Consider the following 19829-nt stretch of genomic DNA (forward strand, 5'->3'; position numbering starts at 1 on the left):
GATTACGGCTTCTAGCCAAACTGTAATCAGAAAGGGCTCTCTCTTTATAATTTGTCTCTATTCTGATAGTATTTTAGGCTAGCTATGATGTTCAAGATTTGTTTTTTGTATTTGGTTGGAGAATGTTTCAGTCAAAATATGTATGCTCTCACTAGAATGTTATATGTCATTGGGCAATGGAGTCAGTGGTCCTTTAGCTGTTTTGAGGTGCTGTGTGATGCTGTAGTGATGCTGCAGAGCAAGGTTAGTGTCTGAGGAACAAACGTTCATAAAGTGATTGGGTGGGCTGTATCCAGTTTATGCAAGGCAATCAAGAATCTTACAGTAAACTGCTAGAGAAAGATAGCGAGAATATTGACCTAGAAGCAATGAAGAATTTCTAGGTCACATTCATACATATAGAATTAACAGCTACATGAGCAATTAAGAATTCATGTCCATGGTTAATTCGGAAGACAAACATTTACAACAGTAAAAATTGAGTACAAGGTGTAGTAAAACAAATCCTGCACTATTCTTTTTCTTTACTGCTAGTTTAGTGTAACATGAATATGATTTGATAAACATAAGAAAGACAAGAACAGAGATTGAGGAAAAACTTGTTATTTCATCAGACAGCACAGGAATTCTGCATCAACACATGAATCATCAGCAAGACACCATATTTCCAGGAAATCACTGAGCTGATCTAGCTCTTTGTATTAAACAATTCTGAAAGTAAACAGTATACATGTCTCAGAGTGAAAAATTACCAACCCCTTATGCGTTACTAAGGGGAGTATATATACAAAGTTTACATAAGAAAATATCTGAATGGAGAGTAAATGCTTCATTAATAGCGTGCCAACCGCTGGAGTGTAGCAGCTGAGAAATTTAATGCTGTAATAACTTTTGGTCCCTTAGCTGTCAAAAATGGTCAGAGCCTGTTGACTTGGTGGCAGTTGGAGTTGGCTGAGGATACGCTGTCAAAATTTGCGCATTTCTTTACCTTTTGGGCTAGCCGTAGTAATCCATGTGCTGAGTCATATTTCAGCGGCTTTTAATGCTGACTTTATCATGCTGTTTGTCTTGTAGTGACCTGGAGCTAGCAGTGACCGAACAGCTGAAGCTACCGTGGCAGAATTTGAAGCATTGCTTGCCACCAATCCTCTTTTGGCATTTGATGCCTCCTAATCTTTATCAAGGTCTCATCGGCCTCTGTATATCTGTTGACATTCTGGGAGGAGGGGACCTCATCAATAGGCAAGAGACTGGATACACAAATTGGTCAACAAACTCACAATAGGAATAGGGTGAGTTTGTGACTATGTGATAGACAGAGGTCCAGAAGATGACAGATCTTCTTTCCCCTCTATAATCTAGCTTTTTGATATAGCATGGAAAAGCCTCAGACTGATAATACATAAAGAGGTGATAAATATAAGCTGAGTACCTGAAGACACCCTGCCTGTCCACTTTGCTCAACTGATCATGAATCTTGTTAGCAATGAATTTGGCAAAGTTGTATTTGCGGGCAGGGGGTTGGCCTGGGCTGTAAACAGCCAGCAATACTAGCATGGTTTGATCCACATGCTCACTGGTGCTGTATCCCAGCACATAAGCAATCATGTCCAAGAGTAATCTGCCTACTTCAGTGAAGTGGACATCTAAATAAGGAGGTGGCCCTGCAGGCTGGCACTCAGGTCTCATGAATGTCCTGGTGACCTTTTGAATCTCCTCACTGGTCATCTTGGCACCATTGTCCAGCAGATAGTTCATAGAGAAAGGGAACAGCAGCTCTGTCTGATCAAAATGTAGCATTTTGTTGATAGACTCAGGATTAATGTGGAAGAGGATTCTCCCAGATGGAGTGCTGATGGCTCTGTGCTGCTCATCATAGTTTTCAGCACATAGGCGAATGATTTCAGGAAACACATTTACAGAGGGGAGACAATAGTATGGCAGGTTTGACTCCCAGATGCCATATGTATCATGACCAATCAGGTAGTCCTCTCTTAACTGTCTGAAGGTCTGCAGAAAGTCTCTGTTTCCCACATAGTCTTCAATAAGGTAGTCCTGGTCAGCAAGAGATAAAGACTGCAAGTCTTTATTGGGTGGATTTAATGGAGCAACACTGAGAGCTGTGGGTGCAGGGGTAGCCATTGTATGATTTGATTTTGAGTAAGATGAGTGAAATGGTTTGCAAACCTCTTAAGAGTTGAAATGATAAGCCAACTGTAGACAATGTCTGAAATGTTTTTTTACAGTCGAAAAGGGAGGCTTGTTTCTGCGGTCTTGGTAGGTTCACAAAGGTTGTGAATTGCTAGGGGTGAATTGCAGAGGGTAAGTGAGATTTACTTTGGTGGAAATGCTGTTGGTCTGCACCCGGCAAAAGGGAACAATGCCGGGCACCTCAAAGATAATTTCACAGTTTTGGCCCGCAAATTAACTGTTTCAATGCTGAATTTATGATTCTGGGGGTAAGCAGGTTAGCTTGGCTCACTTTAGATAGTAGGTGCAGAGTTTATATGGAACTCAACGGGTATTTTAATGGCAATTTACAGAGAAATGGTATGCATAGGCGAAAATGGGGAATTACGGTGAGTACCTGGATAAAACGCTTTAAACAGCCTGAGGGCCGAACTCTGAAGGTTGACTTGATGAATTGGATCGGTTGCAATTTGAATTTGGAGGCCTGAAGGCGCTTTGGCAGCTGCAACGGCTATCTCTTCCTTTATGCGAAAATGACATAAAAACTGCCGAAAACGTGACTTTAACGACAAAATTTGGAAAAAATAGGTAATTGGCGCCTTTCCGCCGATGACGTCAGCATGACGTCATGGCGGGCCGGGTACGGGGGATGACGTGGCTGCTGAGGTGTAGGCCAGGGTGACAGGACACGGTGGCGGGTGGATAAGGTGGCAGGGTTACGTGGAGGCTACACGGCGGGGGGGGGGGGAGGGCACTACGTCATGCTGACGTATTGATGACGCAAGGGGAAGGCGGTAACGGGATGGTGGTAAGCGGGTTCCCCGCACCACCATTGGGCAAAGGCGGTATCGGAGAGGGGGGCTCCGAACAACCCCACCGCCTGCCACGCGTCCCTTGTACGGGGCGGAAAACCACTTCCCCGGACGCTAAAGGTCGGCAGGTCGGGGAGCGAAAACGACCGCCCACCGTTAGATCTTGGGCGGCGGGGATCGGACGGCTGGCGGGCCCTCCGACGGATCGTGCAGGTTGGGGGGGTCCCGCTGGCCTATTAAAATATTTAATTAAATACTTTTAGGCGGAGAACCTTAGGGTTAAGGGTTTTTCAAGGGTTTTTGTAAGGAAAAAGAGGTTAGAAGTGGGTTTAGCAGGGGGAAAGGGGTTTTCTGTGGCATTTTTTGAGCAGAGGGAAGGTGAGGGCTTAGGGGAAAGGTTATCACTCCAACCAAAGGTTAAAGCAATCCCATTACAGGGTTGACCATAGTCCCAGTTGGACCAAAGTCTCCCTAAACAACTTATTTAGCTATAGTGCCAAGGGGAGGGATATTTATACCATGTTTGGGGTTTATACACCATGGTGCTATAATAGTAGGGAAAGGGCAGTTTAGGGGATTTAGATAATAGAAGTTAGGGGTTAATGTGGATGAAAAGGATGGATGGGGAGTGATATCACTAAGTTTATTTGAAAATCACTTAGCTTAGGGAGTAGATCAAAATGAAAAGAATATTAGACAAGAAATGTGGCTTTTAAAAGACTAAGAACCACCATAAAATCTCAAATCCTTCCATGAATCTCAACTGATGAGGGGATGTTAGTAATGAGAGTGAAAGGGGAAACTGGAAGTTAGACATGCTCCTTTGCTTTGCTGCATCATGATGGAGAAGAGGACCTTCTCAATCCACTGCTATTCCTTTGTAAACAGTTTATCAAACACTCAACTGGAAAGGAATGACACTTCTGCAACCCCAACTGCCTACCTATCTACTTGCCTAGCATTTTTTGTTTCTTCATGGAGGGTGCACTTAGACTTGCAGACCCTTATTTGCCTTTTCTTTTCTTTGGCTTTTTCCCTTTTGATTTCCTATCTACTGCTACCCTTATTGCTTCCAAGGTCCCAGATTAAGTAGTTGGGAGCCTTACTTCTCTACCTAAGCTACTTGTCTGCCAAGATTAAACAGTTTGGACAGACTTCTTTCTCTATTCTACAACTGAAAATTTAAAACATGGCATGATCCAGATTAGGCTGTTGGACCATCCATCAAAATTGAGTCCACATCAAGCTATATGCACAGATTGTTTTCTCTTGGAAATATGTGATCTTTGCATCATCAAAGCAGAGCATATTTGGAACTTTTAATTGCCAATCATGAAATATGAAACCTATTGGTATAGGTAGCTAACAGTGGCTCCACATGGGGATGGTTTTTCATTTGAAAGACCAAGAACAGCAGGTCAGATTGCCTTGGCCCTTGACTGCTTTTACCAAAACTTGAAGTATGCTGCTTTGAAATGCCAAAATTGTGCTCTTCTTTCTTGGTAGATCTCTGAACCTATTTACCTTTTGCTGATAGTTAAGAAGACTTGAGAAACTGCATTTTTACATCTTAACAGAAAATAATATATACATCTGAATATGTACAAGGGAAACTCAGGCTGCACTTATGGGTAGTAGTCAAAATAGTGCTTCAGCATCCTGCCATTCACAGGACCTTCATCCAAGTCAGTTTCATTAAGACTTTTAAGGAAATAAGTATTGTTTCCTTGCACTGCTTGGACAGCAAATGGTCCTCTCCAAAGGGAATCAAATTTTCCATGTTTTCCCTTATCCTCTCTCCTTGAGTCCCATTTGAGGACTTTGTCTCCAACATTAAAGTCTTCTGCCTTAGTTCTTCTGTCAAACGCTTTCTTTAGCTTTTCTTGTAAAACTTGAACTCTGCTGTACACTTGATCTCTAGTTTGCTGTAAACATATTATTTGATTGATCCTTCTTTGCATATCATTTGGTTCTGCTTGGCTTTCTTGAAGAAGTTTCATAACAGGAACCCCTAGTGATGAAGGAAATTTGGCTTCTAATCCATAAACCAACTCATATGGGCTGGTCCCAATTGATCTCTTGGTTGTTAGTCTATCTGCCCATAAGGCATTCACAAGCTTCTTATGCCAATTCTTCTTATTTTCTTCTAGCACTTTTTTTATGATGTTTACCAAGCTTTTATTTGATGATTCAGCAAGGCCATTTCCTTGGGGATAGTATGCAGTAGAATGGCCCAAGGTAATGTGAAACTTGTGGCAGAAATTTACCATCTTCTTAGATCTGAAAGCAGCAGCATTGTCTGTTATTATTTTATCAAGACAGCCAAACCTAGAAAGGATATTGGTCTCAAGGAACTGAACGATAGTGGAATCATTTGCTTGTCTGCATGGAGCAGCTTCAATCCACTTAGTAAAGTAGTCCGTAGCTGTCAGAATCCATCTATGTTGTCCTGAAGATGAGGGATGAATTTCCCCAATGAAATCCAAGCCCCATTGTTGAAAAGGTCTCTCTGTTGCAATAGGCCTCAAGGGAAGTGGCAGCAACTGTCTCTTTCCCTCAAACACTTGACATTTATGACATGAGGTGGTGAATTTCTTGACATCAGAGAACATGGTGGGCCAGTAGTAACCAGCCCTCAGTATTTTATCCACAGTGGACTTCCAGTACAAGTGTCCACCACAGTCACCTGCATGAAATTCTTTCATGATATTGTTAGTCTCATTCTCAATTAAGCAGTTTAACAATATCCCTTCATGGTTTTTCCAAAGTAAATTTCCATCCATAACACAGAATTTAGAAGCTTTCATTTTTAGGAACCTACATTTAGTTCTGGACAATCCTGGGGGAGCACACAGGTTTTGTAATACATAGCATATATCAGAGTACCAAGGGGATTGTTCAAAGGCTACGTTGATCTTTAGAGTCGCCATCTCCGGTTCACTGTCCAGCTGGTTGATGTCTAAGGCTTGGAAATTTGCCTATGTCATTAGTTTGGCCAAACCTTGCCCTTTTATTAGTTTTGTAGGTTTTATCTCAATATCAAATTCCAAAATGTTGGCAATCCACTTTCCTCTTCTGCCCTCTAAATTTTCTTGGGTGAGAATGTCTTTAACAATGGGACTTGGCACATAAGCTATAACATGTGAATAGAGGATGTAAATCCTAAAGTCTTTGATGGCCTTGACCAAAGCATAAGCTTGTTTCTCCATGATTTGGTATTTTAGGGGAGCATCTCTAAGAGCTCTACTAAAGAAAGCAATGGGTTTCTCATTTCCTTGGTCATCTTTCTGTAATAAGACCGCAGCAATTGTGTGTTGGGAAGCAAAGGAAAATATGATAAAATCCCTGTCAAATTGAGGATTTGTTAGGACTGGGGTTTTGGTAAGGGCCAATTTTATACCTTCAAAGGCTTGATTTGCTTCAACTGTCCATTTCACTTTTGAATCCTTCTTTAGCATATTATTCAGTAATCTGATCAGTTCTGCTAGGTTCGGTATAAACCTTCTCAAGAAGTTGATCTTTCCCAAGAATGCTTGTAATTCTTTGATATTTCTTGGGTGGGGCATTTGCAAGATAGCTTGTATCCTATCTGGGTCAATTCTTATGCCATCCTTTGAAATGATATGTCCTAACAGCTTGCCTTCTTCCAAACCAAACAGAGACTTCTTGGGATTTAAGGAAATTCCATATTTCCTGCATGTCAAGAAGATCTGCCTCAAGTGTTTCAAATGTTCTTGGTCAGATTTTGAGAAGGGTGTGAGGTCATCCAAATAAATGACAAGAAAGTCATGAATCTCTTTGGCAAAAGCAATATCCATTGCTCTTTGAAATGTTGCCCCTGCATTCTTCAATCCAAAAGGCATTTTTACATATTTGAAAGTTCCCCATGGGATTGTAAATGCAGTGTTGTCTTGATCATCAGGGTGTACTAAGATTTGATTAAAACCTAAGAATCCATCAAGTAATGAGATCCTTGAGGCACCTACCACTCATTGAAGAATGTGATCCATCTTGGGTAAGGGATAATTGTCCTTGAGGGATACTTGATTCAAGTTCCTAAGATCCACACAAAGCCTGATTTCACCCGTTTTCTTTCTTGTAGGGACTAAGTTAGAAATCCAATCAGAGAATCTGATTGGTGCTATAATGCCAGCTTCAAACATTTTTTTCAATTCCTTTTCAATCGAAGGGAGGAGCATGGGATTAATCCTTCTCAATTTTTGTTTAAATGGCTTCTGATTAGGCTTGAGAGGGATAGTGTGCTGGATAACAGAGGTGTCATAGGATTTTAAATCCTCATAACCCCAAGCAAAGACATCCTGAAACTCTTTGAAAAGGTCAATGTATTTGGGTTTTTGGTCAGGAGGCAGAGATGCAGATAGCTTTATTATCTTGGGCTTATCAATAGTGCCAATGTTGCATTCTTCAATGGCTATATTTAGGGGCTGCATTTTTGGTTTTCTAGGGATGTCATTTGAGTCAAAGATGTTTTCTAATGGAGTTAGGACTGTTGGGAGAAAATTGTCTTTCAGCTCTATGATTTCATCCTCTACAACAGCTGCTTCCTCATGATTGGTTTGTTGAATTTGTTGTATGTTCTCCTTGTTGAAAATAGTTGGATTTAGCATTTGTTTTGCTGTTTTGGGTGATATTGGGTGGTTAGTCTGTTCAAACTGTATTTGTGATTGACTTGCTCTTTCAGTGTCAATATTTAGTCCTGCAAATTCTTGTTGCAAGGTCAAGAAATTGTTTATTTGTGCATCATCTTCAAATACCTGCCAGTCTTTGACATTGTTTGGAACAGAAGGTCTGTGTTTTACCTCAGCTGTAAAACAGTGGTGGGGCTCAAAAGGTAGCTTACAGGTACTTGCAAATGTGGCTAAACTGTGGGCATGCAAGTTATGGGTTCTGGGAATCTTAGTAATTTGAAATTCAGTGAAGAAGCTTAGTGTTTCAGCCACAGCAGACCTATAGGACCTCAGTCTCTTGTCATTGGTGACAAAATTTCCCTTCACTTGTTGAATGACTAAATCTGAATCCCCCATAATTGAGACCTTTGTGGCTTGTAAGAACCTTACTAGCTTGAGGCCTAGTAAAAGAGCTTCATATTCTGCCATATTATTAGTACACTTGAAATTCAGTCTATAGGCTCGGCCTTCTGCATGACTGTGTTGTTTATTATGCATCCAAACTCCAGCTCCTGCCCCTAATTTGTTGACTGACCCATCAAATTCAAGAAACCATAGGTTCTCTTTTTCCGGGGAGAGGTTGATGACCTCCTTGTGTGCTGGAATTGTAAGTTGAAGCTGTGGTTTGCCATCTGGTTTGTTTTCTAGGGCAGTCTCCTCACTTGATGGAACTTGTTCGCTTTCTTGAGCAGCAGCTGTGTTTAATGTTTGCTTAATCCTTGTTTCTTGGGTAGCAGTTTGCTCATTGGTGTCTTCCTCTTGTCTGAGTGTCTTGGGTTCAACCTCATTGTCTGAGAGAGTTGCATTATCATTGAAGAGAATGTATGAGTCTATGTCTGAATGGACAGCACATATTGGAAAGTTTTGAGGCTTTTCTTCACTGCTGACCATGTATTTCATTAATGTTTCTCTGTATAATCTCTTTGGTTGCCCAAAAACAGTGATGGTGGCATATGACATATCTAACTGCAGGGAACCTTGAAGTTTAGCCCCCCATGACCTTGATACCAGCATCCCATACTTGGGTGGGATGTCAGCAACTACAACATCCATTAGAATTGTTTTGTTTGGGTACTGAACAAGAGACACACATAGATCTTTTATTAGGCCTAAGCACTTGACTTGGCTGGAATCAAAGGAGAACAGGTCCTTGTATGGTCTGGTAATATCCAGGTTTAGTCTTTCCATGACTGATTTGGGCATCAGGTTGTGAGAGGCACCCGAGTCAAACATTGCATTGTGTAATATCTTGTCATGAACATGCAGGCTGACATAGAAAGGTAAAATGCCTACACTTGCTGTCTTTCCATCCACCTCTGGGCCGAAAAGTAATTCTGGGGTATCATCCAACACATTAACATCATCTTTGTTGCTAGTAAGTTGGAGGGATTTCCTGATTTGTTGTTCGTAGATGCTGTGTTTGGCCAATTCTGAGAGAGGGATTGCTATCTTCAATTTACTAATTTCAGTTTCTAGGTCAAAGGGTTTTTCGGATTGGGTCTTTTGGCTGTGGATAACATTTCTTTCCTTGTTCAGTAACTCTTCTTCTTGATTCTTATCCTGATTTTGAGGCTTGCCCTTCTTGCTCATCTCCTGAGGGGTGACACTTGGGTTAGGGTGCAAGGGTGATGCATCCATGGGCTGCTGTTTTGAAGAAGCTGGTTCAGTGACTTCTTCAATGGTTACTTCTTTTGTAAGCGAATCTGTTGGGTCATTTGGCTCTGTACCTATGGCTCTTTTGGGCTGCTGATTATCTTTTGTCTTTTCAGGCTGTGTTACATTTACAGTTCTGCTCCTTAACTTGTATTGTTTATGGACTTCATAAACAGCTGTGTCATAACCTTGTTTAAAGTCAAATGACTCACCTGATTTGGTTTGGAACAGCTTGATTTCATCATTCTCATGATCTTCTTGTGTTAAGAAGACTTGAATTTCACCATCTAGACCCATTAAATTAATCTGAGAATCTTCATTGGGTTCATTTGATGTGGAAGTTTCAGCATAGTTTTCTTGGAAAGGGGGTCTTATGTCTTGGTCAGCACTGGCCTTGCCAACGTTTGGGTTTTGAGTTCTCCTAAAATTTGGATTCCTAGGAGGGTTGTTTTGTGGTGCTTCCCATGATGATTTTCCTCAATTGATTCTACTCTGTCACCCAGTCTCTTCATACCAGTAAGTATTGCATCCAGTTTTTGATCTAAGGCTGAGGGCTCTTCTTTGAAGGTGGTTCTCTTTTCCAACCTTGCTCTGTTTCTTTTGGCAATCAGGTTAGCTTCCACTGTGACAGCAACTTTTTGAGCCTCTTCAAGGGTTTCAGGGGCTCTTTCCTTCAATTGATATGCCATGTCAGGGTCAAAACCATCAGGGAATTTGTACAAGGCTAAATCAGGAGGAGGTCTTAAGTTTTGTGGTATTGCGTTGTACACATTGTTGAATCTAGCACAATACTCCAGAACGGTCTCTTGAGGACCTCTCTTGATTGTGTCATATTCACCAAGTATGTGCAGAGGATCCTTCTTCTTCTCCCATCTGCTGGTAAAGGCTTGATAAAGCTCATCAGGGGTTGTGATGGAATTTGCATTGAGGGATCTAAACCAAGTTCTTACATCCCCAGTCAGACTTTGAACAAACATCCTCATTCTCACACTGTCATCATCTATTTCATAAGTTTCAAAATGGTCTTGCATCCTTTTGGCATGCTGAATAGCTGTCAAAGGGCCAGTGGAGTCAAAATATGAGATTTTAGTTTGGTAGTCTTGGGGTAGAGCTGCAGCATTAGCTGGTATCTGCAAGGGTGCATACCTATTGGCCATATTTGCAGGGTTTATAGGATTGATAGGGACAAATTGGATAACAGGGACGATTGGTACAACAGGAGTAGTGGGAAAGGTGGACACTAGAGTATTGGTCAAGGGAATTTGTGCAGTGGATGAAGATGTGAAAGGAGGGCTTTGAGATGTAGATGGTGAACTGGGGGAAACAGGAGTAGACCGAAATAGAACCTTGATAGGAGTTGGAACTGGTTCAGGGTGAGCTGCCTCAGGATTCAAATCACTAGGATTTTCTTGCCTTTGCTGTTTCCTAATTATTTTGGGGATTGTATTTGGATTTTCAAAAACTGCTGGTGGATTTGGGTCAGGGTTTGACCTAGTGTGTCTGGTTTCCCTTTTAGGAGCCAGCTTCTGAACTTCTTTTTGAGTATGTTTTTTGGAATATTTTTCTATCTGTAAGGACTAGGCAGGATTTTGGAATGGCTGTATATTTCTTAAAGCTAACATGAAGATTGACTGAAGCAGCATTTATCTGAACCTGTTAATGTAAAACAGAAACAGTCCTGAAGGCTTCCTGGCCGTTATTCAGACTTCATCTGTAGATTTAGGAGATATACAGTAATTAGAAAATCTTAAGGAGTTCCCCAGTGGAGTCGCCATTTATGTTAACACCCAGGTTGTTCCCTATGACTCCCAAGGGAATACGGCCGGGGTAACCACTAACCAATCTTTGGATTATGGCTTCTAGCCAAACTGTAATTAGAGAGGGCTCTCTCTTTATAATTTGTCTCTGTTCTGATAGTATTTTAGGCTAGCTATGATGTTCAAGATTTGTTTTTTGTATTTGGTTGGAGAATGTTTCAGTCAAAATATGTATGCTCTCACTAGAATGTTATATGTCATTGGGCAATGGAGTCAGTGGTCCTTTAGCTGTTTTGAGGTGCTGTGTGATGCTGTAGTGATGCTGCAGAGCAAGGTTAGTGTCTGAGGAACAAACGTTCATAAAGTGATTGGGTGGGCTGTATCCAGTTTATGCAAGGCAATCAAGAATCTTACAGTAAACTGCTAGAGAAAGACAACGAGAATATTGACCTAGAAGCAATGAAGAATTTCTAGGTAACATTCATACATATAGAATTAACAGCTACATGAGCAATTAAGAATTCATGTCCATGGTTAATTCTGAAGACAAACATTTACAGCAGTAAAAATTGAGTACAAGGTGTAGTAAAACAAATCCTGCACTATTCTTTTTCTTTACTGCTAGTTTAGTGTAACATGAATATGATTTGATAAACATAAGAAAGACAAGAACAGAGATTGAGGAAAAACTTGTTATTTCATCAGACAGCACAAGAATTCTGCATCAACACATGAATCATCAGCAAGACACCATATTTCCAGGAAATCACTGAGCTGATCTAGCTCTTTGTATTAAACAATTCTGAAAGTAAACAGTATACATGTCTCAGAGTGAACTATTACCAACCCCTTATGCGTTACTAAGGGGAGTATATATACAAAGTTTACATAAGAAAATATCTGAATGGAGAGTAAATGCTTCATTAATAGCGTGCCAACCGCTGGAGTGTAGCAGCTGAGAAATTTAATGCTGTAATAACTTTTGGTCCCTTAGCTGTCAAAAATGGTCAGAGCCTATTGACTTGGTGGCAGTTGGAGTCGGCTGAGGATACGCTGTCAAAATTTGCGCATTTCTTTACCTTTTGGGCTAGCCGTAGTAATCCATGTGCTGAGTCATATTTCAGCGGCTTTTAATGCTGACTTTATCATGCTGTTTGTCTTGTAGTGACCTGGAGCTGGCAGTGACCGAACAGCTGAAGCTACCGTGGCAGAATTTGAAGCATTGCTTGCCACCAATCCTCTTTTGGCATTTGATGCCTCCTAATCTTTATCAAGGTCTCATTGGCCTCTGTATATCTGTTGACATTCTGGGAGGAGAGGACCTCATCAATAGGCAAGAGACTGGATACACAAATTGGTCAACAAACTCACAATAGGAATAGGGTGAGTTTGTGACTATGTGATAGACAGAGGTCCAGAAGATGACAGATCTTCTTTCCCCTCTATAATCCAGCTTTTTGATATAGCATGGAAAAGCCTCAGACTGATAATACATAAAGAGGTGATAAATATAAGCTGAGTACCTGAAGACACCCTGCCTGTCCACTTTGCTCAACTGATCATGAATCTTGTTAGCAATGAATTTGGCAAAGTTGTATTTGCGGGCAGGGGGTTGGCCTGGGCTGTAAACAGCCAGCAATACTAGCATGGTTTGATCCACATGCTCACTGGTGTTGTATCCCAGCACATAAGCAATCATGTCCAGGAGTAATCTACCTACTTCAGTGAAGTGGACATCTAAATAAGGAGGTGGCCCTGCAGGCTGGCACTCAGGTCTCATGAATGTCCTGGTGACCTTTTGAATCTCCTCACTGGTCATCTTGGCACCATTGTCCAGCAGATAGTTCATAGAGAAAGGGAACAACAGCTCTGTCTGATCAAAATGTAGCATTTTGTTGATGGACTCAGGATTAATGTGGAAGAGGATTCTCCCAGATGGAGTGCTGATGGCTCTGTGCTGCTCATCATAGTTTTCAGCACATAGGCGAATGATTTCAGGAAACACATTTATAGAGGGGAGACAATAGTATGGCAGGTTTGACTCCCAGATGCCATATGTATCATGACCAATCAGGTAGTCCTCTCTTAACTGTCTGAAGGTCTGCAGAAAGTCTCTGTTTCCCACATAGTCTTCAATAAGGTAGTCCTGGTCAGCAAGAGATAAAGACTGCAGGTCTTTATTGGGTGGATTTAATGGAGCAACACTGAGAGCTGTGGGTGCAGGGGCAGCCATTGTATGATTTGATTTTGAGTAAGATGAGTGAAATGGTTTGCAAACCTCTTAAGAGTTGAAATGATAAGCCAACTGTAGACAATGTCTGAAATGTTTTTTACAGTTGAAAAGGGAGGCTTGTTTCTGCAGTCTTGGTAGGTTCACAAAGGTTGTGAATTGCTAGGGGTGAATTGCAGAGGGTAAGTGAGATTTACTTTGGTGGAAATGTTGTTGGTCTGCACCCGGCAAAAGGGAACAATGCCGGGCACCTCAAAGATAATTTCACAGTTTTGGCCCGCGAATTGACTGTTTCAATGCTGAATTTATGGTTCTGGGGGTAAGCAGGTTAGCTTGGCTCACTTTAGATAGTAGGTGCAGAGTTTATATGGAACTCAACGGGTATTTTAATGGCAATTTACAGAGAAATGGTATGCATGGGCGAAAATGGGGAATTACGGTGAGTACCTGGATAGAACGCTTTAAACAGCCTCAGGGTCGAACTCTGAAGGTTGACTTGATGAATTGGAACGGTTGCAATTTGAATTTGGAGGCCTGAAGGCGCTTTGGCAGCTGCAACGGCTATCTCTTCCTTTACGTGAAAATGACATAAAAACTGCCCAAAACGTGACTTTAACGACAAAATTTGGAAAAAATAGGTAATTGGCGCCTTTCCGCCGATGACGTCAGCATGACGTCATGGCGGGCCCGGGTACGGGGGATGACGTGGCTGCTGAGGTGTAGGCCAGGGTGACAGGACACGGTGGCGGGTGGATAAGGTGGCAGGGTTACGTGGAGGCCACACAGCGCGGGGGCGGGGGAGGGCGCTACGTCATGCTGACGTATTGATGACGCAAGGGGAAGGCGGTAACGGGATGGTGGTAAGCGGGTTCCCCGCACCACCGTTGGGCAAAGGCGGTATCGGGGAGGGGGGCTCCGAACAACCCCACCGCCTGCCACGCGTCCCTTGTACGGGGCGGAAAACCACTTCCCCCGGACGCTAAAGGTCGGCAGGTCGAGGAGCGAAAACGACCGCCCACCGTTAGATCTTGGGCGGCGAGGATCGGACGGCTGGCGGGCCCGCCGACGGATCGTGCAGGTTGGGGGGGTCCTTCTGGCCTATTAAAATATTTAATTAAATACTTTTAGGTGGAGAACCTTAGGGTTAAGGGTTTTTCAAGGGTTTTTGTAAGGAAAAAGAGGTTAGAAGTGGGTTTAGCAGGGGGAAAGGGGTTTTCTGTGGCATTTTTTGAGCAGAGGGAAGGTGAGGGCTTAGGGGAAAGGTTATCACTCCAACCAAAGGTTAAATCAATCCCATTACAGGGTTGACCATAGTCCCAGTTGGACCAAAGTCTCCCTAAACAACTTATTTAGCTATAGTGCCAAGGGGAGGGATATTTATACCATGTTTGGGGTTTATACACCATGGTGCTATAATAGTAGGGAAAGGGCAGTTTAGGGGATTTAGATAATAGAAGTTAGGGGTTAATGTGGATGAAAAGGATGGATGGGGAGTGATATCACTAAGTTTATTTGAAAATCACTTAGCTTAGGGAGTAGATCAAAATGAAAAGAATATTAGACAAGAAATGTGGCTTTTAAAAGACTAAGAACCACCATAAAATCTCAAATCCTTCCATGAATCTCAACTGATGAGGGGATGTTAGTAATGAGAGTGAAAGGGGAAACTGGGAAGTTAGACATGCTCCTTTGCTTTGCTGCATCATGATGGAGAAGAGGACCTTCTCAATCCACTGCTATTCCTTTGTAAACAGTTTATCAAACACTCAACTGGAAAGGAATGACACTTCTGCGACCCCAACTGTCTACCCATCTACTTGCCTAGCATTTTTTGTTTCTTCATGGAGGGTGCACTTAGACTTGCAGACCCTTATTTGCCTTTTCTTTTCTTTGGCTTTTTCCCTTTTGATTTCCTATCTACTGCTACCCTTATTGCTTCCAAGGTCCCAGATTAAGTAGTTGGGAGCCTTACTTCTCTACCTAAGCTACTTGTCTGCCAAGATTAAACAGTTTGGACAGACTTCTTTCTCTATTCTACAACTGAAAATTTAAAACATGGCATGATCCAGGTTAGGCAGTTGGACCATCCATCAAAATTGAGTCCACATCAAGCTATATGCACAGATTGTTTTCTCTTGGAAATATGTGATCTTTGCATCATCAAAGTAGAGCATATTTGGAACTTTTAATTGCCAATCATGAAATATGAAACCTATTGGTATAGGTAGCTAACACCCTCAAGTTAAGCTTCTTGAGCTCACTGTCATTTGACACATAAATCTTGTTCATGAATCTAACCAAACCATCTACCATGAGATGATATTCCTCATCCCTATTACCTTTACCCTGTTTTTATAACATGTTCCTCAACCACTGATACTTGTCATCATGTTTCCATGCCTGCAAGTTTGTCCCATAAGAAATCACTACTACAATGTGATTCAGCTGCACTCTTCTACTAAGAGAATCTACAACCCTATTCTCCTTTCCCTTAATGTACTTGATCTCAAAATAAAACTCACTAAGAGTATCCAACCATCTAGCTTGCTTGGCATTCATATTGGGTTTGTCAAATAAGTACCTCAACCCATTGTGATCACTCATCAAGACGAACCTCCTACCAAAAAGATAATGTCTCCACATCTTCAAAGCATGGATGATAGCAACAAACTCAAGATTGTGTGTCACATAGTTCTACTCGTGTTCATTCAACTTCCTTGACTCATAGCATACCACCTGTCCTTCCTGCATCAAACTCAACCAAGTCCTCTCTTGCAAGCTTTTGTACAAACCACAAACTCTTTATCTGGATCTACAATCTTCAATATCAGATCATTTTTAAGCAAATGCTAACTTCTTGAAACTAGTTGCACACTCCTCAGTCCATTCAAACTTCTTACCTTTTTGCTGCAACAATGTAACAAGATAGACAATCCGTGAGAAGTTCTTGATGAACCTCCTGTGATAACCTTCTAGTCCCATAAATGATCTGGCCTCATCCATATTCCTCGTACTCCATGATAGCTCTGATCTTTTTTGGGTCCACTATTATGCCTTCCTTGGAAACAACATGTCCCAAGTAATAAACTTCTGTCTGAAAGAAAATTCATTTACTAAGCTTGGAATAAAACTGATCCTCTCTCAAGAATATTAACACTGCTACTAGGTGTTCTACATGCTCTTCCTCGTCCTTAGAATATATCAATATATCATCAATGAATATTATCACAAACTTGTATAGATAAGGATGCAACACACTATTCATCAAACACATGAAAGTAGTTGGAGCGTTATTAAGACCAAACGGAACCACTACAAACTCATAATGCCCATACTTGATACATAATGTGGTTTTGTAGATGTCCTCTTCTTTGATGTGTACCTAATGATATCCTAATCTCAAGTCAATCTTTAATAACACCGTTGCTGCCTTCAACTGATCAAACATGTCATCAATCTACGACAAAGGATACCTATTCTTGATCATCACCTTGTTCAACTACCTGTAATCAATACACAACCTAAGAGTACCATCATTCTTCTTTATGAACAACACTAGTGCACCCCAAGGAAACACACTTGGCCTAATGTATCCCTTATTGAGAATTTCCTTAAGTTGCAACTTTAATTCCACTAATTTTAGAGTGCTCATCCTGTAAGGTGCCTTAGATGTTGGTGTTGCTCTTGGCATCAACTCAATAGAAAAGTCCACTTCCCTATGAGGTGGTAACTCTGAAATCTCTGCTGGAAATACATCTTGAAACTAATACAAAACCGGATACCTCTCCAATATTTCAACATCTTCAACATCCTTCCCTTTGTCATTGGAAATATGAACTGCAAAAAATACACATCCTTTCCTGCCACTGCACTTTTCCTTCATAGCTATAACCATTCTCACTGATGTAGGCTTCTTCTTTCCCTACAAGATTCTCTTCTCTCCATCATCATCCAAGCACTCAATAGTCTTATCATAGAAATCTACCTTAGTCCTGTGAATGTACAAACAATCCATACCCAACTACATATTGTATGATCCCAACAAAAGCACCTTTAGATGTGTTGATGTAAACATACCATTAAGCTCAAATGCACAAGATCTCACGCAATGATAAACTCTTTTCTTAGTACTTGTATCCAACTGTACCAACTAAGATTATGCATGCACTTCTTTATTCAAACAACACTTATCCACTAAGTCAGGACTAATATAACTATAGTTAGATCTCCGGTCAATAAAAATAGAAACAACTTGATCACAAATCTTACCTTCCATCTCGATAATAGATGTCGAATGATTAACCTACCTATTATCCAATGTTGCATAAATCCAAGGAATACTTTGTCCAACATCCTCAACTGTCTATGCCTCCCGAGCACTATAGATCTGAGGTCTTCCACTCTAATGCTGTGGAAAATCTTTCCTGTGATGCTTCCACCATAAGTCCAACACTGCATAAGGCTTCCTTCTATCACCCTTGTTTTTCTCCTAAGATTGAAATCTATGTCCTCTATCAACTGCATTGAATTTCTTGTACGGTGTTGCATTCTCCTTGTTACTTGCATCCCGAGGTCTTCCTTGCTTCTTATCCCATTTCCCCTTAGTCTTTTCATTACCTTTCCAACCCTGCTTAGGCTTTGACTTATGATTAAACTTCTCATAATAATGTTTCAACTTTTTAATTACTTCCTCCAATGACCAAGGCTCATCATACTCAATCTGATCTTATGCTAACGGAAATACACTAACAAATCTTTGAACCTTCATCGTCTCATCCTTAAGATATGGCACATACCTCAATAGATCCAGAAGCTTGGTTGTATACTCTTCATTTTTCATAGAACCCATCTTCAATTCATATAACTCCTTAGCCTTACCGTCATAGTATCTCTTTGACAAGTACTTCTTTCTAAAAGGTCCTTTGAACTCATGCCAACTCAACTCCTCTGTCTTGATGCCTCTGACACACTTCACATCTTCCCACCAAACATCTTCTTTTCCTTTGAGACTAAAAATGGCTATCTTGGCTTTCATATTCTCTATATAATCATGTAGCTCGAAGAACTTCGTCATCCCAAGAAACCATGCTTTTGCATCTTCCAGTTTCTTCATCTCTCCATCAAAAGTAGGAGGCTTGACTTTCTTAAAATCATCTGACAAGTACTACTTCTCATTCCTCCTATAAGGATGATGACCATGTTTCCTATCTGAACTATAACTAGAATAGAATCCATAACCACTACCTCTCTTGTTAGGTGTATCCATCCATCTACCACCTATGACCATATCATCTTTGTCTGGCTTGTGCCCTCCATGAGACCTACTACCATACGCCCCATTAGTCCTTTCCTCCTATACATAACTGATCCATGGTTGTCACTGTCACTACAAATCTAATAAACTCTGAAGAATCATTGCATTTACCTTTGCTTACTTTTCTTGTGCCCTTGAAAGTCTTTCATGTGACTGAATGATCCTGTCATTATCTTCTTTACAAATTATGATCTTTTCCTTTAAACTTCTCAAGGCGTCTGCTATGTTAGGAGAGTACTCATCTTTGTGTTGCTCATCTTATCCATAAGGAGAGTCACATCAACTGTAATCCACCATTTTGCTTTTCATCTCTGATCTTATACTTCTAAAAGCATACCATGTCAGATAAACCAAATATAAACATAATCCAACATACCTCAGTGAAGTTCAAGGAAGGCTGTCTTGTCTGCACAATCAATCCAGATTAACACAACATATGTATATATAATGAAATTAACATATCAACTGTCTCAACATCAACATCGCCATAGTGACACAAGACCACAACAATGACCATCACAATGCATGCATAACAAAAACATCGACAACTAACATGCATGCATAACAATCACATCCTACTCATCCAATCCAAGTGTTTGAACTTGGAAGCTTCGATACCAACCTGTAACCACCCCTTCCCACATGTACCTAGTTTTACTGGTATGACATGACCCGACCTCTCAGTTCTAGTTAAGGAAGTGGGGCCTACAATTAAACACAAACTCACAACTCACAACATCCCTTAGGGCTATAGGAGACTTGGAGGCCAAAGGACCACCCCAGGTGGTCAAACCTGTGTTGGGTCTCTTTTCAATGATCTAGACTCCTAACTGCATGCATGACAAGGCCTGGGTGCGATTATAGGCCTCCAACCGCATGCACAGCACTATCTCCATGCGGTTATGACCCAACTTTCCTAGTTCAGAGGGTGGAGTCCCAAGGTCTGAGCCACCTTTCCAGGCCAACCTCTAGACCACTACCCAAAACTACCTAAGACTTTCTAGAATCATAATTGACATGAAAAAAAAGCTAAACATTTAAACTTGGAGGCAGAAAATGACCTAGACTACCTAGAATACACTAGACATTTCATCAAACACATGGAAAACATGTAAGCTACAAGTCATGAATGCATATCTAATCATAATAGTCTGGGATTCATTTGAGAATCAACAATAAGGCCCT

The sequence above is a fragment of the Pinus tabuliformis genome, chromosome X (genome assembly GCF_031772625.1).
Source record: "Pinus tabuliformis cultivar Carrire ecotype Pingquan chromosome X, CPIR1, whole genome shotgun sequence".
In the NCBI taxonomy this organism is placed as follows: Eukaryota; Viridiplantae; Streptophyta; class Pinopsida; order Pinales; family Pinaceae; genus Pinus; species Pinus tabuliformis.